Source organism: Alligator sinensis, unplaced genomic scaffold (genome assembly GCF_000455745.1).
Source record: "Alligator sinensis unplaced genomic scaffold, ASM45574v1 scaffold37_1, whole genome shotgun sequence".
NCBI lineage: Eukaryota > Metazoa > Chordata > Crocodylia > Alligatoridae > Alligator > Alligator sinensis.
This window is the reverse complement of record NW_005841955.1, coordinates 319,573-347,436: the sequence shown is the minus strand read 5'-3', so window position 1 is coordinate 347,436 and position 27,864 is coordinate 319,573.

The following is a 27,864-nucleotide window of genomic DNA, read 5'->3' as shown; positions in this document are numbered from 1 at the left end:
GTCATCACGGACCCCAAGATGAACGTGAGCCTGCAATGCGATGCGGCGGCTTGTAAAGCGACCAAAACGCTGGCTTGCATCCATAGATGCTTCTCAAGCAAATCCCGGGACATCATTCTCCCCTTGTACTCGGCCTTGGTGCGGCCGCAGCTGGAGTACTGAGTCCAGTTTTGGGCTCCACAATTCAAAAATGATGTGGAGAAGCTTGAGAGAGTCCAGAGAAGAGCCACGCGCATGATCAGAGGTCAGGGAAGCAGACCCTACGATGACAGGCTGAAAGCCCTGGGACTCTTTAGCCTGGAAAAGCGCAGGCTCAGGGGTGATCTGATGGCCACCTATAAGTTTATCAGGGGTGGCCACCAGTATCTGGGGGAACGTTTGTTCACCAGAGCGCCCCAAGGGATGACAACTAGGTCGAACAGTCATAAACTACTACACGACCGTTTCAGGCTGGACATAAGGAAGAATTTCTTTGCTGTCTGAGCCCCGAAGGTCTGGAACAGCCTGCCACCAGAGGTGGTTCAAGTGCCTACACTGAACACCTTCAAGAGCAAACTGGATGCTTATCTTGCTGGGATGCTATGACCCCAGCTGACTTCCTGCCCTTTGGGCAGGGGGCTGGACTCAATGATCTTCTGAGGTCCCTTCCAGCCCTAATGTCTATGAAATCTATGAAATCTATGACTGATCTTAATGGTATGGCAAAGAGGAGAAAGAGGACCCAGTCACCCACATTTTGCCTAATAGATTAGTGACTAAGACATCCTTATGGCAGTCTCCTGCAAGGAGGTGATCCCTGGGCTGTGGCCACAGCTCCCAATGCTCTTGATGTATTTTTTTCCAGTAATTATTTCCTGAAAACTATGTAAGCAACACTATGAAGGAATGCCAGAGGCCAAAACACATGGCTCACTCCCTTTCATGGGACTGCCCACTGTGTGAAGCTTCAGTCCATGATTCAATTTCAAGAAGAGTTATCCCGTTTCTAGGCTGAATCACTGGATCTGAATCAAATCAGGAGAAGAAAAAAACTCCAAATTGATTTGGAGACTCTGAATTGATCAAAGAAGATTCAGAAAAGATTCAGAGATTCAGAAGTCTTTCAGGGGAACGGAAACTGAGAAGAGGGAGGGGGAGCAGGGTGAGGAAGACTGATATCTCTAGCTGGCCAGTGCCTGTGATCTTTCCCTGAGTCTCCTTCCAATCACATTGTTCTGGGGGAGGGACATAGAAACAGCATATAAGCCTCTGTCTGCAGGCTTTCTGTGCCTTTTGTGAGCTATTTTTGCCTGAGCAGCAGGATCTGAAAGGTACTGGACTGGCTTGGCTTCCTACCTAGTCAGTCTCCTGCTAGTTTCTGTTCTTGGAAATTATTGGATATAGCTTACTAACTCGAATTCATCTACTTATCCATATCCAATCCATTTCTTTCAATTTGTGTGTGTTCTTGTTGGGTTTTTTTCCCAAAACTTTTTAAAAAGAAAGCTGTGTTTTCCCTCGCAGTGTGATACAGCACTGTGCAGGGAAGCACATACATTACACACATACACATACATCATAGAAGAAGAAGTCAGATACTATTAAACACAACACTGAATAAGTCAGATAGAGAAGAAGAGATTATATATAATTACTTATTGTTACACACACATACAGGCTAACCACAACACAGAAGAAGTAGTCAGATAGAGATTCAGATTATTAAACACAACACAGAAGAAGTCAGACAGTCCTACATCAGAGAAGAAGAAGATGAGATTATTTAGTTACACACACACAACAGTAAACACAACACAGAAGAAGTCAAACACAGTCGAAGATTGGAGAAGAAGAAGAATAGATACATTATTAGTTAGTTACACACACAGAAACATTTTCCAGCACAGGAAACATTAATATGAAGTGTGCTGGAAAGGCAGGTGCCAGGTCTTCTGGCAGGGGAGGGACAGAGGCTAGAGTGGGTAGGAGGAGAGCTAGAGTTGCAAGTCCCCCGCCCCCCAAACAGGTACATCCTCTTTCCTGGCAGCCATAAGTCTTCTGCTGCCAGTGGAAGCAAGGAGGTGGGAGCAGTACATGTCTCTGCATCTACACCACCTCCCCTAACACCAGAAATAGGCACCAGCAGCAGAATGACAGTCTCCTCCACCCCAATTTCATTTCCCAGCATGAGCCTTCCACTACCAGAGGAGGAGCTGGATCTGGAACCAGGGGATCTGAGCACCCTAGCTAAAGAAATTCTGGGAACCAAGGGGGAATCAGAGTTTGTGCGCCACACCCCTCAAAGTTCCCCTAGACCCAGGTCTCCTTCTCAGGAAGGCACCTCAGAGGATGTTGTGGAGGCAAGTGGCTCAACTGAGTCAGCTACTCCTGTTGTTGTGCCTCTGCCTGCTGAGGAGGTGGATAAGGCAAGATCCCCACCCTCAACCCAGAAGCAGGGGAGTAGTGTAGTGTGGGATCATTTTGAGGTGGCAGATGATCCCATGTATTCTATCTGCCAGCACTGCCAAAGGCAGATCAGCCAGAGCAAGGAGGTGAAACACATCACCACCACAGCAATACTGCTGTATCTCAGGAGGCAGCACCCCCTTCCCATTCTTCCTTCTCAGCCTGGAACCAGTGGGAGTGTGCCCAAAGGGAAATCCCCCACTCACTCCAAAGCCCCTGTCCCCGCAAAGCAGAGACAGGCCACCCTGGAGTGGTGGGGGAAAGCCACAAACAAAGGGGGGCATGTTGCAAGGGCAAGTGAGGTCACTCAGAGCACTGGTGAGATGATTGCTCTGGATGGCCATCCCTTCTCCTTAGTTGAGAAGCCAGGGTTCAGGCAGCTCATGGTGCTTGTCTCACCATCCTACCAAGTACCCACATGCACCACCTTTAGCAGAATGGTGGTGCCCTCCCTGTATGAGGCATTCAGGGAGTACTTGAGAGAGGAGCTGTGCAAGGCAGGGATGCAGGTAGCCTTGACTTCACCTCCAACATCTGGAGCAGCCAGGGTGGAGATCATGCCTACCTTGCCCTCACAGGGCACTGGTGTGATCGGTCAGGCTGTTGGTGGACTCTTCTTCAAGTCGAGTCCCACACAGCAAGGGAGATCATGGTGGCCATGAACTGCATGGTGCAGGGGAGGCTCATTGGGCAGGGCAATCTCACCTGTGGATTCATGGTCACTGACAGTGGGGCCAATATGATCAAGGATTTGTTGGCATCCTCTGCGTGGGACACAAGCTGCACCTCATAGTCAGGGATGCCTTGGAGGGGGACAGGGCTGCCGGTGATGGTACCATCACTACCACCCAGATGATTTCAAAATGCAGGAAGGTGGCAGGCTACTTGCACTGCATCATCATGGGGGTCAAGATGCTGTGGAAGAAACAGGCAGAGCTGAGCATCCTGCAGCATAAAATCATACAGGATGTGGAGACTTGGTGGAACTCCACATACCTGATGCTGGAAAGGCTGGTGGAGCAACAGAAGGCCATCCATGAGATGGCCTTGCTCAGAGAGATTGGAATTAGTGCCCCCCTTAACAGAGCTGAGTGGGATACCATCTCCCAGATGTTGGTGGTCCTCAAGCCATTCCTTGAGGCCACCAAGAACCTCAGCACTGGTGATGCCCTCCTTAGCCAGGTGATCCCTGTAGTGAGGGAACTTTAGAACCAAATGGAGAAGTTCCAGGGGATCAATGTTCCTGGCTGGGGCAGGCTGCTGTCACCAGATGTGAAGGCACTTGTGAAGTGGCTGAAGAAGGGCATCAGGAAGCAGCTGTCCCCATTGCAGTCCAGTACAGTCCATATGCTGCCATGCATGTGCAACCTGAGCATGAAGGGGAGCATGTGCACTGGCAGCACCAAAACCCTCAATCACTGGATGGAGGTGCTGGTCAACAGAGTCAGGGAGGCAGAAAGGCAGAGGCGAGGGGATGTGGAAGAGGGGGATCAACTTTCCTGTGCCAGCACTCCCAGCACCAGCACCAGCCAATTTCCTCCACGCTAGCCACTTCCAGTGTGGGCCAAGGGAATGGCTTCTATGTTGGTGTTCAGATGCACCAGACCCCAACCTTGGGGAAGTAGCGCCAAGTATTCGGTGGCTACCTAGCTGGCCAAGGACATGGAGCCGCTGGACTGCAACCCCTTGGCCTATTGTGCAAGCCACAGCCAGATGTGGTACCTGTCCTGTCCACTGACCAGTGTTCCAAGCGAGAGGGTGTTCAGCATTCCTGGGACAGTTGTGACACCAAACTGCATGTCCTTGAATCCTGATTTGGTAGAGCAGCTATTGTTCCTCAAGGTGATTCTCCTGCTGCTGGGGTTCCCCAAGATCCACCTGCAGATAGAGTGAGTGCCGCCCTTTTCACTCCATCCTCACCTATTTCCATTTAATTTTTTTAAAACCAGTTAATGCCCTGCTCTCAGAGCTTGAGGGGGCACTCGCTGCATCACCAGACAGCAGGGGAAGAACTTACTGAGCTCCCATGCCAGGATGAACTTGGAGGTAGGGGCTGAGGCTATGGGGAAGGAGGAGACCCCAGGTCCTGGGCATGACCACTAAAACTGCACTCTGCCAGGGTTAGGAGGCCTGGTGGGACTGCCCCAGGAAATCCCAGGACTGATGATCTCCCTGGTGAAACATGCTATAACCACCAGCCACACACACACACACACACACACACACACACACAGTCCTGTCTGGGGAAAGCCAAGACCTGTCATGTCTTTGACAGGCCAGAGGCTTGCTGGTTCAAGTGGAGCTGTGTGGCTCCAGATGACCTCAGCTTAGTTGCCTGGGATGCCAGCATTCAGGTTGAAAACCCCTTTGTCAGGCTGAGGAAGCACCTGCAGTTGGTGTGTGTGTGCTGTTCCTGGATGGAAGGAATAGTAAAGAAGCCAGAGGCTGGCATGCAATGCAGGCAAGAAAGCCAGTCAGTAAAAATGGAAATGGAGGCATCAGGGGGTGAGAGAGACAGGCTGGGGTAGGGGAAAAGGGGATGTACAAGTAAAAGTGGAGAGGTACCTGGGGAGTCAGATGTCTAGCAGGTTGTAGTGTGTCTTAAATCCAATGTCTATATTGAGCCCATGAGTTTCTGTACCTAGGAGACTGATGAAGTGAAGCTCATAGGCCCGGCTGTGAAAAGTTGTTTGTAAATTATTTTTCAGGATCAGGCCTGAGAGACTGGAGACAAGTGATTTTTTTGTGAGAAATGTGCCCCCACAGGTAGGGTATTCTTGTATTTGATAGATTCTAGTGCAGTTTGTGGGAGTACTGGAGATATGTTGGCAGGTTTTGTGTTTTGAGTGGTAGGAATTTGGCTTCTGGTGATGAGGTTAGCAAGGTTTGGTGCTTGTTTGAATTTACAAACCACTTTTCTCTCCCCTGTGCCTTCATACTTACAGGTGACATGAATTTTGCATTCAACACTTTGAGGTGCAGTTTCCCAGAAAGCCTTGCACCTATCTCCTTGAAACTTGGCTGGCTTCATGCGCTCAGAAGGGGCTACCAGCCCTGCAATTTATATCCAAAGCAGCCAAAAAAGACAATGTTATAGGTATTTCAGTGATTCCCCATTATAGTCTATGGCCAAATTTCCGAATCCCTCCAAATCAACGCCGAATCTTCCAAAGCCAGTTCAACCGAATCAATTCAGCACAGTGATTCAAATCTCTGAATCAAATCACTGTCCTCCAAATTGGCCAAATCCAAATTGAATATTTCTCTATTTGCACACACCTACTACCCACTTCACTGGGTGCCCTCCAGACCCAGGAGGCACCAGTTGCCGAGCCAGGGTGGCATGGGGGGGCGGGGAGGGGGGCAGCGCACTCCCTGGCAAACCCAGAAGTCTGCTTCCACTCGACTTCCGGGTTTGCTGCCAAACACACTGGGGAGCCCTCCATACATCTGTGGGATGCTCCATCCACCCCAGCATCTCAGCATTCACGAGCCACCTGGTACCTAAAGGTATGCAGAAAAAACATTTAAAGCTGTGTCTGTGTCCAAATCATTGAATCTTTCCAAATCTCTCTGAATCCATTCGGAAGGTTCCAATTCAATTCAGAGAGATTAAAGGGTCTCTTGATTCAGTTCAGATTTGGAGATTCAGCCACTGAATTGGGACAAATCTCCGCCGAATCAAATCAGGGACCGAAGCTTCGCACAGCCCCAGTGCACAGTCAGGCTTCCCCTTGCTTTTTGTTCTGGCCTTATGCTCTGTGCATCCTTGCCTGCCCAGGAGCCTAGGTTTTACAGGCAACGGAGGTGTCTTTGGCATAGGCAAGCTTTTTCATACTTTCCTGGGCTGGGAAAAATATAGATTCAAACCTTTGTAGAATGAGAAGGATCTCAAATTCTGTCTTTTAAAATCTGGGGCCAAGTCTTTAACTTGCCTATAAATGGGTGGTTGTAGGGTTTTGAAAAATGTGATGAACATGGCATGGTGCTTCATAACATATAATACAACACATTTTTTCCGTTAAAAACTTTACTAATAAGCTAGGGTCCTAGGGCTATTATTATTCAGTTTAATATTGAGCAAAAATAAATATAAATTTATTGAAATGTGTATTAATTTTCTATACCATACATTTTGTATAAAAACACAACAATGTAGGCTAAAATAATCAAAATATGTTGTTTTATTAGCCCTGTAGTTATAACAATTAAATATATATCTCTTCTTTCAGATTCATAAAACAAAATTTAGCCTTCTGGAGTATCTTGACAGTGCATCCAGTGCTTCACTGGAAGTTATTTCCAGACCTGAGTTAATGTTTTAGCTAGAGTTAAACATAATCTGTAGTGCTATGGTATTTATTGACATGCATGCTTTACTGGATTAACCCTTTGGTGGGCCCTAGGCAAACAAACTCATGGGCCACATGCCAGTAGGGATCTCCCTCCCTACCCTGGCACCCGTGGGAAGTGAGGCTCAGAGCCACTGCTAGGGGGTAGCCACCACAGCAGCAAGTCTGGCAGAAGGGAGGGGAAGGGAAAGGAAGGGAGAAAAATAATGAAAATATAAATATGGGTAGGCAAAGTGAAAAAACCAAGATATGGAGAATTTCTGGGTGGAGAAAAGGATCAGAAAGGAGAAAAGGAAATACCAATAAAAGCATTATTGAACGGTTACCATGTTCATACTGAGGTAACTGGTCCTACAACTTGATCTTGAATTTGTCAGGTGCCCAGAGCTTATACTACCATTCTTTAAAAATTCAAGATTCTGTTACTTTGAAATAATATTCTAGAAATTCAGTGTTTGCTTGAGCTATGTTACAATGCTGGTCTTAGACTTTAAAGAGTACAAAGCCTTGCCGATGGCAGATTTCTCACTTTCTTCATCAATCGATTCTGTATTTGCTGATCTTGAATCCTCAGCTGCATAATGTCTGGTCTAAACCTGTGTATGTGAATAGTTTCATAGTTTCATAGTTTCAGGGTCGGAAGGGACCTAATAGATCTTCTAGCCCGACCCCCCGCCAGGGCGGGAGAACAACCCAAAAAACACAAACAAAACCACTCACCCTAAAAACAAAAACGGGACTCAAATGAGTCCAGCCAGGTAAGTATCCAGCCTCTTCTTAAAGATCCCCAGGGTAGGGGCCAGCACCACCTCCCTTGGAAGTTGGTTCCAGCTCCTAGCCGCCCTGACTGTGAAGTAGTTTTTTCGGATGTCCAATCTGTACCTCCTCTCCATCAACTTGTGCCCATTATTCCTTGTTATGCCAGCAGGGGCTAGGGGAAACAGCGTCTCCCCCAAACCCTTCTGGTTCCCCCTAGTGAGTTTATAGACGGTCACCAGGTCCCCCCTCAGCCTTCTCTTGTGGAGGCTGAATAGGTTCAAGTCCCGCAGTCTCTCACTGTAGGGTCTGCCCTGTTGTCCCCGGATCATGCGGGTGGCCCTCCTCTGGACCCTCTCCATGTTGTCCACATCCCTCCTGAAATGGGGCGCACAGAACTGGACACAATACTCCAGCTGCGGCCTGACCAGCGTCGCATAGAGGGGGAGGATCACCTCCCTGGCTCTACTCGAGATGCACCTGTGGATGCACGACAAGGTCCGGTTAGCCCTGCCAACCATGACCTCGCATTGTCGGCCCATGTTCATCTTGGAGTCAATAATGACACCAAGATCCCTTTCCGCCTCCGTGCTCTCAAGTAGGGAGTTCCCCATCGTATAAGTGTGCTGCTGGTTCCTACTACCCAAGTGCAGCACCCTGCACTTGTCCGTATTGAAACGCATCCTGTTCCTGTCTGCCCACCCCTGTAACCTATCCAGATCCTTCTGCAATCTCTCTCTCCCTGCTAGCGTGCTCACCTCCCCCCAAATTTTGGTGTCATCAGCGAATTTAAACAGGTTGCTCTCCACCCCAACATCAAGATCGCTGATGAAGACATTGAACAGCGCAGGGCCCAGGACCGAGCCCTGAGGGACTCCACTACCCACCTCCCCCCAAGTCGAATATGATCCATCCACCACCACCCTCTGAGTGCGACCCTTCAGCCAATCTGCAATCCATCTGACCGTGTAGGCATCTATGCCACAGTCGCCTAGTTTACTAATTAGGATGGGGTGAGAGACGGTGTCAAAGGCCTTGCTGAAGTCCAGAAAGACTACATCCACCGCGACACCTGCATCCATGGCCTTTGTGACCTGATCATAAAAGGCAATCAGGTTGGTCTGACATGATCTCCCCCTAATAAATCCATGCTGATTGCCCCTGAGCATCATCTCGGATGCCGGCCCATCACAAATGTGCTCCTTGATGATCTTCTCAAAGAGCTTCCCCAGGATTGAGGTAAGACTGACGGGCCTATAATTGCCCGGGTCCTCCCTTTTCCCTTTTTTGAAGATGGGGACCACATTAGCTACCTTCCAATCGTCTGGCACCTGGCCCAAGCACCACGATCGCTCGTAGAGCCGTGCCAGGGGCCCTGTGCATATGTGTCTCTGAATTAGGATTGTCAGTTGTTTATCTTCTGGAAAAATGTTTTATCCCTCAAATATAAACAAAATACTTTCTCCCATATGTGGCATGTTTCAGGACAATTATCTTCGTGCTTTGGTTTTGCATCCATAGCATATTTTGTCCACTAAGGGTCAAATTTTCAAGCTGGGAGCGCTCAGAATTCTATCCAGATTTTTGAAAGAGCTCAGCACCTATTTATACATCTAAAAAACTTACAGCTTTTCAAATCATTTCAGCATGCAAAGCCACTTATTTTAGCAGTAAAATGAGATCTAGGCTCTGATTGTGAGTACTACCTATTTGAGGGACATGTATCTTTAGGTGAAGGATTTGTTTTCCTACCTACCATCCTGGAGTGAGTTGCAAACACTCTTAATACTTTATTCATGCCTGATTCCTTGTTTTCTCATAATCCTCCAACATTTCACACACTCTTACATGTCATTGAAATTCCATGTTTCTCAGTTTAGTTTTTCAGCAGGCTGATCCAGATAAGTATGTTGTAATATCTGCTATTTTACTTACTGAGCCACTAAGTCAATTAAAGCACAAATCTTTTTTTTTTAAGTCTCAGATATATGAAACTCGTTATTAGGATACTAGCTTTCAAGTACCCAGTGGCTTCAGGTGTCCAGCTCAGTGCTAAAAAGGAGGCTAGTCTTCAGAAGATGGGTGCACAGAACCTTTTGAAATTCAGCCCAAATTAAGCTTTTGCAAGTTGGGAAGGCAAAAGTTGAGGCACCCAATTTCACTAGTTATATATGAAAATCTTGGTTTAAATGTCTTGTATTATGCTGAACCAGAAATGTGTTGTGTTACACTGAACCTACATCACTAAGTACATCATACATGTCTCAATGGATCAGAGCATGTTAGCATGTCACTGCGTAAGCCAATATCACTATTCTCTGAAGGCTGCCAAATAATTTCTAGGCTTTGGAACTGGCATTTAGCATACATGTACTCTTTACCTGTGATATATTTTAATCAAATTTAGCAAGACATGCATGCCTAATTTTGTTTCATCGTTGCATCTCCTTATATAATATGATCACTTTATTCATTGTGTAAAGTGGTCACAAATGAAAATAAAAGCTGAGATTTGCAACTACCTGATTTCAACTGACTCATTCTTGTATCTTCTTGTTAGTTTGTTCATCATTTGAATAGCAAATCCTCTGGAGTTGAGTGTTTTCTTAATTTATTTCAACATTATTTTTGTTTTCCAGGAATTGCTAGTCCAGTATTTTAATATATAGGTGCCTAACATTAGCTTCCTAAATCCATATTTAGGTATCTAAATAGAAGTAGTTCTTATTTTGATTAGTGGACAAGCAAAACTGTAACAATTCTGCAGCTTTAAAAGCCATTTTAAAGCCTCTCCCATAACTCAACAATGGTTCTGAAATTTTCCTTCAGCTTTCTGACACAGTTGAATTCTGGGTTGAGACTAAGAATGACATTTTATTCCCAAAGGTGAATTATTCTGAAAGTTAGGAGTAACAAGGCAAGTACAGAACACACTGTATGTATGGAAATTTAAGTATAGTGTTCGCATTAGACCACCTTTTGATTATGTGCAGACAAAGAATAAAAGGACAAGTACATGCTCATATCAGATGCTTTTGCTGGTAAGTTGCTCATGTTATCTTGTTTTAAAAGTCAATGCATACAATACAGCAATCAGTGCTATTACAAAATATGCACTTTAATAGTATTTAGGACTTGTAATGTTTTGTGATACAGTATTGCATTGATTTCCTTTATGTAGTTTTCTTCCCATTTATTGCGCTTGTCAATCTATTACAGATTCTTTGTCATTTAAGTCTGAGTCTTTTTATGATTTCTTACTCCTTTCCTGTCACTCCAGGCATTTATCTGTCATCTCTTTCCCTTCCCTTCCAAGTGAGGCCAGAGTAAATAAAGAACTTTTTTTTTCAGGCCATAAAGGCTTTGCAAAATGGCTGAATGACAAAGTAATGAACACTCTTTGTGACTGGAGTCATAACACAAGTATTTATTGCTAAGCAACACATTGATGACAATGAGTTTTGCCAAATGCAGATGGTGAGTAGGTTTGTTGAAAAAATGAAATAATTCTAATATAAATCTTTAAAATTAGTTTTAATATAATAGATCCAAATCTCATTCAAATGGTCAGAATGAATGGCTTCACGGAGAGGAAAGAGAAAAAAAGGTTAATTTAATAATAGTTTTTGTATAATTATTCTGTTCTTTATGCAGCTACTCACAAGTGAGATTAACCATAGTTACACCTACTAAAAATCACAGCAAGTGAAGTCTTAGAAGAAAAACTGAAAAGCTTCTTAAAGTAGCAGTACCCTTAAAGATACTGCTGAGATTGAGGTAAGGTCACAATTCACAATATTTGGTTTGGGGTTTTTGTTCTGAGCATAAACATGTAATTAAACCATGCCTTGGTTTCTCATGAAAGCAAAAGACCCAGTGTCTTGTTCAGTTAATACCAACAGTTTTATCCAACGCAGTTTTGCTGGAACACCTCACTGGTTATGACTGATATCCCAGTGCTGAGCACAGATTGATGATCTTGTTTCTGCAAAGCTGTGCTAAATCATGTAGACTGTTTATACCCTGGGAATATGCACACCAAATTCATTCAATCTGTGCTTGGGCCCCAGTCTACCAGGGTGAAAAACAAATCCATTCATCTGCTCCAAATGCGTCACTGAAAACTATTTGACTAGCTGATTCTTTACACAGAATTTATTACCAAAACTAGGATAAACACACTAGAAGCTGGTTTTAAAAAACAAATTTTCCCTGTTCCCAAGTGACTTGATTAAATGCAGACCCCCAAGCCTTAGACTTGAGAGAGCCGTCGTCATTGTAGAGTTTGATCTTAAAAACTTAAAAGGCTACCAACCTGTTCTTAAAGCTTTTCCAGATGGTATTGCACTGTTAGAAAAATGGCTGCTACAAAACATAAGCTGCCTATCAGGACCTCTATTTTGGCTAATGATGGAAAAAAGAATTCCAATCAAAAAACTGTCCTGTACATTGCAGAATAATAGTGTTGGTTTTGGCAAGTCATTACACTGCTTTCTTGTATCTGCCTGAATAATATAATGCATATGAGAGGAGTTAAATTGCTCTATGTCCTGGATGAAAGAAAAATTACTCAGGTTATATACATTTATTTACTTTATATTATCTATATGTCTTCCAGGCCAGATCTGGCCCACCAAGTGATCAGGTCTGGTCTGCAAATCCTGGACATCTGCAGGGATTTGGTGATAGGGGAAATCTCTGACAATTCTGTGGGACACTGGCACTGCAGAAGGAAGTAGCATGGAGGGGAGCAGCAGTGGCAGTAGCACTGCAGTGGTGAGGGAAGCCACAGTAGTGACACCAGCCAGGTTAGAAACAGCAGCTCACCGCTCCAAAATATTGTCAATGCCTGATCTATGGTAATTGGTGGTTTACCCTGCGTTCACCAGAAGTTGAGAGGGTAGAGTTTGTACCCTTTACATTATTCATGACTATGGCAGGAGCAACTTCAGGGTCTCTGTGCTCTCCCCTGTCGCCTCCTTTACTGTGCCAAGCCTCGGACTTGCACCCTCCTATTCTCGCGCACCACGACTTTGATGGTATATGAGTTCTTTATAGGGAGGCTAGCTTTCTTTTGCTTGGCTACAGTTCTCCTGCTTCCAGTATTCTGTGTACCCAAGGCTTGTGGGCTATGCGTGTACAACACTGTCTTGGCCTACACCCCTCGGGTGCTCGGGCCCTCCGTGGCCCTGTCTCTCACAGGGCCTTCTCTGCAATGCTGCCCTCTCACAGGGGCTGGGGTCCTCACTCTACTGTGAGTCCCCTATGAGGCCTCCTCCATCTCCTTATAGCCTCACCCAAACCACCTGTGTAACAATAGCAAACACAAACAACAACATAAACACAAGCCCCTGGGCTACAACGCCAACATAAGCCTCCAGCTATAACTAGGCTCAGGCCTACCAGGTTTTCTCTCCTACCGCGGCGACCAATGCTGCTCTGGCATTCAGGTTCTCTCTCTTCTGGCAGGGAGCTCCTTCATCCTTAGCTGTTGGTAGGGAACTCCCTCTGGCCTCCTGCCTCTGCTTTCTATAGGGGCCAGGCCCTGCCCCTTTCTTCAGCTGGCTAGGCAGGTGTAAGCCATTAGCTCCCTTTGGTTGCCTCAGCAACTGGCACCTGAAGGGTTATCCCAGCACTTCTAGTAGCAGGCCCCTAGTGCCCTGCTACAATGATAATAGGTTATTTTAAAGAAATTATTTGAAGCAGGTCCTCCAACACACTAATCAACTATGTGAATTGATATTAAGTGGCTAGAGATCAGAGTTGCCAACCCAAGAAATTAATTTTTACTGGCAGTCTACAAACTTTTTACTGACACACAAACTTTTTTTACTGATACATGTTTTTACTGTCAGTAAAAAAAAGAAATGTCTGGTGGAATTTCTGCAGCAATGATTCCAGGAATGGTTTTACACCCTGCTGTCCCTACTCCCCCTACACCCTGGTATCCCCACCTGAGGGTCTCTGAAGTACCCTGGGTCTGGCAGCTCAGGGCCTCAGTCAATGGAGTTTATAGTCTTCTTGCAGTGGCTGCTGCTATAGAGCACCCCTATTTACAGAAAGTGCCTGGGTTGGTCTGTTAGAGTGCTCTGCAAGCCTTTGTCCCAAAGGAAGGCACTGCAGAGAATGGAGCATGTATCTGGGTCTTCTGACAATCTATTGGCTGAGTAAGTGATCTGGTGCTTCATTCATTCCCTTTCTTCTTCCCCGGTCCCAATACACTTCTGTATTGGGTTGGGTACCACTGTTTTTGGACATCAATTGCTCAAAAATTATTCACTTAGTTCAGTATGAGTTATTTTGCTGCATAGTCACATGGTAGTTTCCTGATTGAATGAGTACAAGTTTAAATAGGAAAACAATTTCAGGTACATTGAAAATGTATATTGAATAATAGAGCTGTGCAAAGCTTTGGGTGCTGATTCAATTCAGAGGAGATTCAGTCTGATTCAGTGGTGAAATCTCCAAATCCGAATCAAACCAGGGGACCATTAAAAAGGTCCTTATCGATTTGTAGCTCTCTGAATCTTCGGAAAAGATTTGGAGAACTGTGATGATTCATGCAGTCCCCACTGGCTGCAGCAGGGAGCTGGAGCTAGACTCCATACTGGTAAGTAGGGGGCAGGGGAGGGGGAGGCTGGAGGAGAGGGGAAGGGACCATGGGGGGACCCCTGCCAGGCTACCACCCCCTACCTGTTCCCCCAGTGCCCCCAAACCCCACCCACTCTCCCAGCCCCCACATGGTGGCCCTGCTCACACCACCTCCCAGCCCTTTAAGAAAAACAAAAAAACATAAGGGTACTGCCTGGCAGGGGGGCAACCCCCACTGCCACACACTGCATGAGGGTAGTGCCACGAGCCCCCTCACTCCCCCAGCTCCTCATACAGCTGTCTCGCCCTCCCAAGCTCCAGCCCCTTAAGAAAACCCTCCCCCGAAATTGCCCCCAGACTCACCAGCTCCTGCAGTGGCCTTGGGGCCTTGGGGGGCTCGTGGCATAGCCTCCCATGCAGCGGGGGACAGTGGGGCTCACTCCCCACTTGGCAGAAACTGATGAGCTGAGGTGGAGGGGTTTCTTAAAGTGCCAGAGCTGGGGTGGGTGGGGCAGTCATGGGGAGGGCTGGGACAGTGTGGGGGCATTGGCGGGGCTCATGCGAAGTCCCCCCCCATGCAGCATTGGGCAGTGGGGGTCAACAGGGGTTGCCCCCTGCCCGGCAGCACCCGGTGAGTAGGGGCTTTTTTTTTTTTTAAGTGACAGGGGCTGGGGCTGGGTGGGGCAGTCATTGCTGAGCTGGGAGAGTGAGCATGGGATGGGCCTGTGTGATTTGGAGATTCAGAGATTTGGCAGCAGCCAAATCTCTGAATCAGATTTGGCTGAATCGATTCAGGACAGTGATTTGAATCCCCAAATCAAATCACTGCCCCCCAAATCAGCCAAATCTGAATCCAAAGTAAATACTAGCTGCTTCTTACAGACCTATTGAATAGAGCAATTGGGAATGCATTTCTTGAACTTGTAGGGTTCACAGATCTTTGTTATGGACACAGTCATACAATATTTGTGAAAAAAATAAACATTACAATCTCTCTAATACAAGAATATTGAATTTGATCCATTTACTCACAGATATCTTTGCAAATAGCCACTTCTCCCCCCACACTTTTCTCAGCCACCTATGCTCAAAATATTCTGTTCCTGCTTACTAGGCATATACACAGAGACACAGAATTCTGTTGTTCCGTGTCTTTAACTCGCTGCTGAAATATCAGGCAGTCATGCCATTTATTTTTTAAAGTTATTAACACAATTGGTTAAGATGAAAAGAAAAATATGAAAATTTGTTAAGACTACTGGAAATGGGAGTCAGCATTATTTCAAAGACTCAGCTATGATAAATGCACATTTCAAAGAGTAGTACTTTAGATTTACTACTTAGAAAAATCTCCTGTTGACAGCAGCTGGATTCTGAAGTAGTTATGCATCTCTGAAACAGTTATAGGATGGACAGTAGCAATATAAGCTTTTCAGCCCCATCAAAGTGTTCTACTCTTGAGCTGATCAGACCACCTCTAGAGGTGAGAGAATACTTCTGTGTCCATGTCCACTCTGCTGTCAGACTTTCTGCTGAGACAGGCAATCTGGGCTCAAATTAGTGTCAGTTGTGATGGTGGGATGTTAAATATTTATTGGAGCAGGGATTTGAAGCTCTCTTCCCCACATACCGGGTGAGTGGCCTAACAACAGGGTTATAGAGTCTTGCTCACTCTCTGGCTCAGTGTCTCTAGGTTATTTAAACAAAGTTGAACAACATTAACAAAAGTTGGGAGACCTACCCCAGAATAACCAGTGGCCTCATGGTTAAGGTACTTGTATAGGATATGTCCTTACATTAAATCAGGCAGGGAAGAGATTTGAAGCTGGGTCTCCTATAACCCGGATGAATGCTTCAACCACTAGGCTATTGGCTTCTTTTGGGTCTGTCTTTCTCTTTTGCATTCTGTTTTTTGTAGATAGGAAAACTGGTTTTAGGACAAGGTTCATGTGGCTGAGGATCTCTGTCCAAGTCAACCACTTAGCTGACCAGGATCCACTATTTTCCTCTGCATTTGTCTCCCATCTTCAGATGGTTTATCAGGATCCTGTCTTTAGCCCTCTTTCACACTACATGAAAGAAGGCAGGGTAGCCTGGGTGCCTGACTGAGGGACAAGGATTAAAATAAGTGGCAGGCCACCTAATAGGCCAAGTATTGAATTGCCTAAGTATGTTTGCAAATGTTCATAGATTCATAGATTGTTAGGGGCTGGAAGGGTCCTTACAGATCATCAGGTCCACCCCTTTCCCTCCTGCTCTAGACAGGAAGACAACAAGTTAGGTGACCCCAGTGAGGTGACTGTCTAGTCTCCTCTTGAAAACCTCCAAGGTAGGTGACTGCACCACCTCTGGAGGGAGTTTATTCCACAGTTTGGACACCCTGACTGTGAAGGAGTTTTTCCTGATATTAAGCCTGAAGAAGCCTTCCAGGAGTTTATCTCTATTGGTCCTATTCTTCCCCAGGGGTGCCCTAGTGAACAGTTCTTTACCAAACTCCTGATGCACTCCTCTGATATAGCGGTAAGCTGCTATCAAGTCCATAGGCAACTGGTAGGGGGCACACGGGGGCGCGTGTGCCCCCCCTGATGGGGCCAGTGCCCCCCCTGACGCCTGACACTGACACTGTTGGCAGGGCTGGTGCCCCCCCTGGCAGGGCTGGGGCCCCACCTGACAGGGCTGCCACCATTGGCGGCTTCTGCGGGTGTCCCCCCAGATTCAGGAGGCACCAGTCACTCATGATCAAGTCCCCTCTCAACCTTCTCTTCTTTAGGCTAAAGAAGCCCAGGTCCTTTAGCCTTTCCTCATATGGCTTGCCTTGCAAGTCCCTGATCATACAGGTGGCAAATGTAGGCCTTTGCCAACAAGGACAATGACACTGATATTTTTCTAGGTTTCTTCTGTTGGATTTTTATGTAGTCACTTTGATTACTTTTTTTTTTTGTTTTAATCTCTCCCAATTTAGTTTCTTTCAGTTAATGGTAACCCAATATTTTGAAAAAGCATTAGTATTCATGAAAATACTGAAGAACATGCTTGTCTTACTAAGGTTGATGTAATTAAGTGCTGCTTTTAACAGAGAAGAATTTAACCATTTTCTTGCATGCTTCCCTGAACTATGGCCTTTTTGATGCTGATTCCCTTTACTTCATTTTCTATTGCTTTCCCACTTAGGATTGTAAGACTTTCCTATCTAGCACACATCCTAACTTCTGGGTTAGGCTTCATTTCAATCTGTGTCTTACCAGACTCATACCCAAGTTTCTTGAAGCCAACACCTAAGACTTCATTTTCTAGGAACATGTAAAATGCATATTCATGCCCCGTACACTATTGTTTAATGCATCATGATTTATTTACTTCTCAGCTACTTTTCCAAATTTGACAAAGCACTGATTACTTACAAATAGACTGTATAACCTTTGCACATGGATGAAGACATGTTCCTATAGATCAGGGGTGGGTAATTATTTAGGACGGAGGGCCACTTACTGAGTTTTGGCAAGCCATCAAGGGCCGCATGACAGGCAGCCAGGGGTAGATGAACATTAATTTTCTAGATTTTTTTTTTTAGGGGGGCGTGGGCCAGATAGAATGGCCTGGCGGGCTGCATTCAGCCCCCAGGCCATGTTTTGCCCACCCCTGGTATAGATAGTTCCATTTTAGCTACTGAGTATGCTTACACAAATAAAATGTCTACAATCTGACTGTTAAAGAGAAAGTGCAAAAATCTCCTGGTCTTGCTTTTCAGTTAACTCCAAAATAATTTTCATTCATATTTTTTACAAGTATGTTGAGGTTGAAAAATGCTTATAGTATATTAATTTAATATTTAAAAGTACAAAATAAAAGGTGACAGTTGAGTCGAAATGGATGAACAAGTTAAAATAAAATCACATTTTCATGATTATCCAAAATGTACCCAAAATCTAGACCCTGTAAGTTTGCCTGCCTCTTATGACCATCTCAAGTTAAACTATATCATAGCTTAAGCAACATAAATCATATGAGAAAGTTCTTTACCTTCCCCACAGCTATGCCTCCCTGGAAAGTTATTGCTAAGCACATTCTGAAAATGAAATCAGCCCTCTCATTGTAAGATAGTCTGGAAAATTCAAAAGAGTTTAAACAGGAACTTTTAAGAAATTCCCCAGTGTAGACTAACAGCACTTTATTATAGTACATTTATAGGAACCAAACCATATTAAAATGCATTAAATTGCTATAGAAAGCTGTAATCCCTAGTAAAGTTGTGCATGTCTGACTGGCAGGCTGCCTGTATTGCAGAAGTACTACATAGTTTTCCCATTGTTGTGTGAATGCATACACAAGTGAATTCCAGTAAGAGTATGTTCTTCAGGTGGGGGCTAAAAGGACATCCCAAGCTAGTACCTATGGTACAATATATACTACCATGCCACAAAGCAACAATATTTTATTCTTACCATAAACCTAGAGGAATCCTTTCAGAACATGGCATTCAGTTGCTTTTGAATGAGTCCTGAGTAAGCTTTCAGTTGGGCTTGGTTTCTAAATGCAATCCTTTAAGCAATTTAAGACAAGCCAAATTAAAGTGTGTTGGCTCTCAGATGTGCTGCATTTTGTATCATCTGATAATTCACTAACAAATTCATTGCTTGCCTTTCTAAGGGGATGAAGAGAATAATGGGCCTCCAAGGAAGCGTCTTTAAGAACAAACATGTTTTCTCAATGTTCGCTTAGACAAGGCAACAGCAAAAACAAAGTGGAAGCAGGTGGCATTTTGTTAAGGGAAAATCTCTCTCTTGGAATTTTATTAAGTAAAAACTGGATAACTCAGACAATGTTTGTCCTAGAGGATTTATCTTTGCTATAAGGCTCTGTTAGCTCTAGGATTTGTTACTATGAAAGGTTTTGTGAAAGACAGGAGTAAAGAATGTTGTTCCAACTGAAAATCATTCTAAACCAGTGCTCTCTGACGTGAAATGACACTCAACACGAATCAATCACAAAGAATATTTCCATCTCCTCTTTTAGGGAACATTACCCGATGTATCGGTGATAACCAGATGATAAAAAGAATGAACAGAAGCAAAAGAATCATTATATTTATCCAAATCTTCAAGGACCTTAAATAATAAAACACTAACACTTTGTTAAAATAAAATATTGCATCTTTGAAACAAGTTAGTCCAAATCCACAGCAAGTGTAAAGAAACGTCACAGTACAATTGATGTACTAAAGTGTGAGGTAAATAGAGTGACCAGAAAGTACAGAAATAGTAGTGCACTGAAAAAGATCACACTAATCAACAGATCTGCCCTCTAAACAAGCTACATTGGGCATTCTTTAATATGAAAGCAGTTCTAGTATATCATCCAAAATTTTTGTCTCCTTTTTGTCTTGTTACAGTCTGTGGGTAAATTGTCTTTAAAAATTAGTTTGCCATGTGTTTTCACACGAGCATTCTTGTGTTTCCCTTAGAAACAATGCCATTAGATGGAGAATCCAAATACCTTGGTAAATGCCCCCTTTAGGAATGTCATTACAGCCTCATGAAGGTTGAGGTCAGTTACTGAAGGTGCCAGTTTCAGTACTTTCTATATTTCTGCCTTTTGTCGGATAAAGGCAAGCAGGATGATAAAAAGATAAGCAAGAAAGCTTCCATTGAGGAAAGTTCCAGACATAATAAGAGCTCATTATCCAACAAATCATGCTTGAATAGTTATTTTCCCCCGTATACAACTCAATAAGGTGGTATTAAAACAATCTTCAAGTAAACAAGTCAGTATCCTAATATTCTAGTGAAGAATATCATCCAATCTGACCTTCCTTTAACAAGACTGAAAAGACAGAAGCTGAAAATTGATGATGATATGAAAGCCATAAAATGTCACTAAATTCCCAATGCAAAAATTCAGAAACCCTATTAACAATAGAATTTATTCAGTGAAATAGTTTCAGTAACACATTCACTGAACTGAGTACCTCCTAATGCTTAAACACCTCCATAAAACAAGCATAAAATACATGACAGAAAGTACACAGTTTATATCAAAAGCTATTACAGCAAATAGTTGCTTCTGTGCTGACTTGGAATTGCTTCACCTAATCAGAGCATAGCAGCTTGCTGCAGTGTTATTGGCTGAGGGGAATATGGTTTACATAATAATCCTCCTATTATTGCTGAATATTTTATTTAGACTGCTGCCCAGCAAATGCCCATTTGCCTCCCTAAATAAGGTTACTTCACTATCAAAATCATTAAAATCTATCACCTTCCTTATCATAGGTGTTAATTACAATGAGATACATCCAAATATACATAAATGTAAAAATGGCCACCCGATCTAACTTAGTTCACCCACGTGTGGATGTTACACTTAGATCCTTAGTTAGGTCAATATAAGTTCAAATGGTACAGAAGTTTCAGGAAAGTTAGATTGGTCAAAAAATGGCTGACTCCATTTAATGTAATGGTACCTTGGAGTTGCACTAAGTTAGATTGAGCATGACTAGACAGAGCTAACTGAGCTTCTGTACATGTTCCAAGATCAGCCTTGGGGCTAGGAAAACCCAGGTGGCTACTAGCCTTGGGGTGGTGCTTTTCCTACCTGCCCTAGTACCCAGTTATTTTTGTGCCCCCCCAGCCCATCTCCTCACCCCCCAGATGGACAACCTGCCCCCTAGACCAGCCACCCCCACCCCTGCACTCTCCTGGAAACTGCGAAAACCCCTTACCCCACAAACCACACCCAGTGCCAGTTTTAAAGGCATTTGCCAATCAAAGTAAGTTAGAGTGGAAGGTGTGGGGAGAAGTGGGCAGGATTGGAGGTGTTGGTTCACTGGGAGGGTTGTTCAGCTGGGAGTGGAGGAGTTAGCAGGGGCATAAAAATAGCCCCTGGTCAGGGGGAAGAGACCCTCCCATCCCACCAACTTTCCCACAAAGCCACCAGCCCCCCGCCCCCATTTGCTCCCCCCACCCTGACTTACTTCAATCAGGCTCCCTGGACCAGTGAACACCATTAAAATTGGCCCCAGGAAAAGTTTGCAGGTTCAGGGGTACTTCAGCAGCATTGGAGGGAGGGGACTGGCAGTATCCTGGGGGGCTGGCAGGATCAAAGAGCATCTCTGATCTGGCCAACCCAATTCCCCCCAAGCCACCTGTGGAGCCCCCTAATCCCTCTGCAGACCGTGCTAGCCCTGCAACCCCCCACTATCCCCCTGATCCCCTCAAGTCCCATTGCAGACCCCACTAGCCCCCCAACCCCCTCAATCTCTCCCCGTGAACCCTACTACTTGCCCATTACTCCCAGGCCCCCCTGGTAGCCCCTCCCTCTAACCTGACTTACCTTAATTCTGGCTTAATAATTGGCACTTATCCAATTAATAAGTTAGATCAGGGGCCATTTTTAACACAACCTAATCATCCCCCCAAACTTCTGGCAGTAATGATTGTATACAGCCAAAGGCTTGGGTTTCATAGGCCTCTTTCCCCTATGCATGTTGGAGCCAAACCAACCCTGCAAATTTTCAACAAAGTCAGGCCAGTAGCAACAAGGTTGTAGAGTGGTTTTCTAGTTGTGTGATCCATCAAAGCATCAAAAATGCATTCCACTGTACTCAGTGCTTCCTCAACAAGACATAAATTCACAGGTTTTAAACTCAGAAAAGACCATCATGGATCATACAGTCTGACATCCATCATAACATCTACCATAAAGTTGTCACCCAGCAAATCCCATATCAAGCCTAAGACTTCTGGGTCAGCTTAACATACCCTTGAGAAAGTTATCCAGTCTTGATTTAAAGACTAAGTGTTAAAGAATCTACCATGTCTATAGTTATTCCACTACTTAATTACCTCAGCTATTAAACATTGTCCCTTAGTTTCCATTCTGAATGTAGCTAGTTTCAGTTTCTAACTCTCTGATCTTATGACTTAGAATAGATCATAAATTAGAGAGCCCCCTACAATTTTGTTCATGTAGAATAATCAAATCACCTCCTTTTTGAACTGTAAACAGAAGAAACGGATAATGTGTTTCAACAATGGTCTCACTAAACAGTACAAAAGCAATGCCACCTCACTGAATTGTGTCCCAAAAACATGTTAGCTCTCTTTTCTACACTCTCACACTGGAAGTACTGTTTGTGTATTACTGCATTCTAGCATACAATTCCTCATCCAAGAAGTGTGTTCTATGTTGGTGTTGCCATATGACTTTACAGGAAAGCTTCTACAGTACTCTCATGCCTCTTCCACTGAAGGATGCCTCCGCCATAATGAAGCAAAATGTATTGACATTATTACCCCTAATATAACACTTACTTACATATTTATTGTTTCTCCAGGGGTATGATCAGCTGTGTAGCAGCTATAGAACCAGTGTAGGGGAAGAAAGACATATTTATCCCAGGATTGTTTCAGAATCAGAAGACCCCTCATTAAATCCCATGTCTTGTCTGTTAATTATTGGTTCATCTATGGCATTATTCTTCAGAAAGAGGTAGGTAGAGTGTGGTAGATAGCCATGTCAATCTGCAGTCAGGCTGAAGGTAAGGTAGATATGCACCTTATCGACTAAATAAAATACAGAGAGCATAAGCTTAAAGGATGTTCCATTGCTGACCTCTGGGTAGCTGTTCTTAGGCAGCAAAATTTAAAAAACTAGTTTGAACAGGAAACTGCAGAACAAGAAATCATCCACAGACTGAATTGTGTTAAGCATGGTTTAAATAGGGACTATGCATTCCTATCCCATTATCTGGATTCATTTTTCTTATCCCTTTTATGTATTCTGTCCTTGTTTGCCTCTCCCAATGCTACTCCTCCTTCTCCCTTCCTCTCCCTCCTCCCTTTACACCTGGCATATTCAAATCACTCACTCCACTTCATACACCATCATATGCTTGTTAGTTCACAGCATCTAATGAAGTGAGCTCCAGTTCCCAAAAGCTTATACTCTATTTATATCTTACTTAGTCAGTTTATAACCAGACGTTATAGACTAGACATGGGATTTAATGGGTGAAATCCTATGAGGGATGTTCTAATTCTAATGAAATCCTGGGAGAAATATGTCTTTCTTCCCCTATTCTGGTCTTATTTATTTTGATCTTATCTTATTTAGTCTATTCTTCAGAAAGACATCCAATCTTGACTTATATTAGATTCCATCTGAAGAGGAGCTAGGGTCAGTTATGTACTGCATACAATACAGTTAGTATTTCTCCCCATTTAATTAAAAAAAAAGTTGTATTTGGGGTGATAAGTAGAAATAGTAACAGGAGCATGCTTTATCTGTATACTGGTATAAACAGCTAAAGGATAGGGTGCCAGTAGATGGCACTCAAGGATATGTAGCAGAGTTCTTGGGTTTTGTGAGAACAATTAAAATATTGTACATTGCATATGGCTTCCTCTGAGGAGGCCTCTTTATTTATGTCAAGCATCAAGTGAAAGGAAGCTTTTTTGAGGGAGAGGAAATTACCAAAAATATTTCAGAAACAGCAAAGAGGGAAAGGTTAACAAAGGAGAGAGTACAGTGAGGAGGGAGCATGAATAGCTATTTGGAAATTCCTTATTTTATAAAAATATAACTACATACTTCTGAGCTGTGGGGATACCCAGATCCCAGCAAAAAAATTGTAGTTCTGAAGCTAGGAATGGATTTCTCCAAAGCTAAGTACACACAAAATCATGGAAACAAGACACCATCAGATAAAGCCATGGTGTTTTCCGTTTGGCCAGTACTTTTTCAAACCTCTCCCAAAAAAACTGGAAAAGCTGACCAAATGAGTGCATGGAACGTCTACCTTCGAGCTCTGATAAAACATGTCCCCTTGTTCAGCAACAGCACACATCAGTTTTGCAGCCTAATTCCTGCATTTTATACATCTGATAACTATGTTTTTCAATATTGATAAGAACGCTTTGATTTTGTGAAATAAACATGGGCCTGAGACAGTCATCAAGCCTAGTCTATACAGGGTATTTAAAAAAATGAATCTACATTACCTTTAAAAGTAGATTAGTTAAACTGAATTAAACCCTATGTAGACTCTCTCATTCAGAATTAAATTGGTCTTAATCTGATTTAGTAGCCCTAAATGATGTGTAAAGAAGAGTTATGTGAATTAGAGATAGTTTAATTCTTTAAGAGAGTGTCTATACAGAATTTTAATACGCTTTAACTATCCCACTTTGCAGTCACACTTTCAGGTAATTCAGATTAATCTTGAGGATTTTGTTCAAACAGCTCTCAGAAAGAAGTTAGTACCTCACCAGCATTTGAAGTGTTAGTGCCTCACCATCAGTTAGTACCTCATCAACATTTGGAATGCTTGGATAGAAAATATTAATATGAAGTTATATAAATAGGAAGGAAGGTGCTGGACAATATACCTAAAAAATCTGATGCACAAGTCCATTGTGTTTGAACCCAGAAATATATATATTTTGAGGTCAGTAATAGACTGCTGTCATTTTTTAGTTTGAAAAAGATTGGTTCACCTGCTGAAGTGAGTTCCTTAAAGGCAGTCATTTAGCCTCTGTAAGACCTAGCTCCTAGCAGAACCAAGGTTTAAAGACTCCAATAACTTTACATTTGTGGGCTTGATTAGCTGTCAGGTGCACCAATGCACATAACTCCCATTCGTTTCAATGTGGGTCATGTGTACAACAGGCTATTTGTATCTCTATATATCTATATTTCATAAATGTAAACATGCACATTAATTTCTCTATATCATTAACAATATATATATTGTTAATAATTATCCAATTATCAAAGCAAAATATACTTTCAGCTATTTAGTGTTAGTTTAGTGTTAGTTTGATTTTTGCAGTTTTCTCAGTTTAGGGTAAAGAAAGTGATTTAACATTTTTGCTTTCCTTCCATGTCAGCTTCTAATTAACTTCATTCCCTGTTACATAATCACTAATATTTGGACTGCAAACCAGTGCCAGATTGTGCCCAGAAACTCCGATGTGGAGAAAATGCAAGGAGCCTACCTCACCTCTGTACAGCAGCTAGGGGTTGCAGTCCAGACTGCAGTTCTGCCCAGGCACTCTGTTCAGGGTAGACAGTAATAGGATGCTCTTTGTATCTCTCCTTACACTTTCAACTGCCACAGTTGTGCTGACCATGTACTGCCCCTTTGCAACTAAAACCAAGGAAATATCAGCTGCTCAATGAAGAGGATGATGTATCCCTGAGAGTCGGTGTAGCAGCCATCATGCTCCCTCTGTGGGCAGAGCGCTGTGAGAGAAATACTCTCATAGTTTCATAGTTGTTATTAGGGGCTGGAAGGGACATTACAGATCATTGGGTCCAGCCCCCTGATCTTTGGATAGGATTGCTCCCAGAACTTCTTTTGGAGCAGTGTGGCCCTGTATGACATGCAGCCCAGGGTTCTGACTAAATGGCCCAAGAGTACCCAAAGTAAAAGAGTAGTTACTTTTAAAACACCACTGAGATCACTTTTTAATCCTGGGAATGTTTCTGTTGGAAACCTTATACAATGTTTTAATTCACAACTTCCACGTAGAGATAAAATGTGATCTGACCATGTTAACAAAACCCTGGAGGACTTGACCAGTTAACTAATGATCATCATAAAAGATAACATGATGATGTAAGAAGAGCATAAAGGTGGGGACCGTACAGTCTGTTTATACTTTCCATGGAATCTTAGGAGGGGGCCGAGAGCTTTCCATTCAAAAGAAACAGAAAAGAAAATGTCTCCCTCCTGACTTGGCAAAAAAGGTATGCTAGGATGCTAGAATGGTATTTACAGGAGCTATCACTTATGGATACTAAGATACACTGGGTGGTTTCTTGAGGGATGAAACAGCATATGTACTACGTACTAACGTATGTTAGTTAGTATTATGGTGCTGTCTCTAGGGTCCCCAGCTGAGTTGAGACTTGGGCTCCACTGGGTTAGGTATACATACAAACACATAAGAAGACATTGGTTTCTTCCTGAAGAGATTACTGCCAACAAATGAGACAGACAAAGGACAAGATAATAATGAAAGTAATCTTGTCTTTATGGTTTAGTCTATTGGATCCTAATAAAATCACATAAAGGTGACATCTTTCGCTCTCCAGTGCTACCCCATCTCTTGTCTCTCTTTCAACATTAGGCTTGTTAAATATGTTGCCTGTAGTTTCTGTCTGCATTTCTTCTCTTCCAATTCCATGGGAGAATACCTCCAGTCCAGCTTCTGTCTCTGGTTCCACTGGAGTGCAATTCTCACCAAAGTTTCTAATGACCTTTTCCCAGCCAAGGTCATCACTCAACCCTTATCCCCATGGGCCTGTTAGTGGCCCTCATCATGATCAAACATCCTCTTCTTGATGAGTTACCCCTTCTTGGCTTCCATTACCCAGTCTTTTAGTAGTTCACCCCAAGATGACAGACCCACAGGAACAGGAAACATATCTGTTCTTTCTACTATCTCCTTGATCTTAAGAGGATCCTATTCATCCATATTCTACAATTTGTGAGGGTTTTTTTCCCCTATATACTTTTCAATTGAGTTTAACTAGAGATTAACATACAGTCTCTTGTTTCTGTGCAGTGGCTCATAGATTTACTGCTGAATCCTGGAATTGTTTCCTTCTTTCCAAAAAAGATGTTGGCTTATCTCTCTGGCATCTTTTACAGGTTCTCCAGCCATCAGATTAAACCAAATGTAGCCAAAATACACCCCCTAGATTTTTCCACAAAGCTCCTTCACTCCTGCTTTCTCAGTCACTATGGTCTCCACTGCCTCCTCCCTGTTAATCACCTGGGCTCCAACTTTGACTTGGCCTTCTCTCTAAACCTTGCTATTTCTCTTTTGCATAATTTCCATAAGACATCACCATTTCTGCCAATCTGCACAGCTAAAATTCTTCCACGCTCTCCATATTTCATGTCTTACATACTTCAACACCATTCCTATTCCTTTAGGATGCTTTTGCAAAGATCCTTTCCAACATATTACTTTGATCATGTTCCTCTTTCATTGCAGCCCTCCACTGGCTTCCCTTTCTTCATTAAATCCAAAATAAGCTACTCGAGTTTTAGAACTCTGGTGTGTAGCAAAGAATGCTGTCTGTCATACATGAAGATGGCTGTGAACCTGACCACAAACTAACATTTTCTTTATTTTATGGGCAGAGACACTTTTGCTATTTTGTGTCCCTTGAGGTAGGGTACACTTAGTGATTTGTTTTAATTGCACTTATAAGTAACTTCCTTCATTTCAATAGATTGTTGGCTTCCAATTCTAGATAGCTTATCCATCCTGAGATGGCTAACTTCTAAATGAACATTTTGTAGACCTTATTATAGCTCATCTTCCATAGGCAAGGACAGTAACATGTGTAGGAGGATGGGAGAGGTCTCCTGGTTTCTTCTTTACTGGAGTCAAACTATTCCTCTTTACCTCCTCATCCACAAGTGGTTCCTTCTTCAACTCTTTTTTCTTATCCATGAGCAAAGGTATTCCTTGTTGCATAGTAAGACTATGTATACCATCTTGGGTTAGATTGAGCATCTAGGGCCACATCTACATGAGGTGCTTACTGTACAATAGCTCATTACTACCTCACAGTAGCTCATTACTATTGCACAGTAGCATTGTGAGGCACAAACCATGACACAATGCTACTGCGCAGTGGTAACAAACTACTGAGCAGTAACAACTGCACAGTCAGCATCTCGTGTAGATGCAGTTTAGGGTCA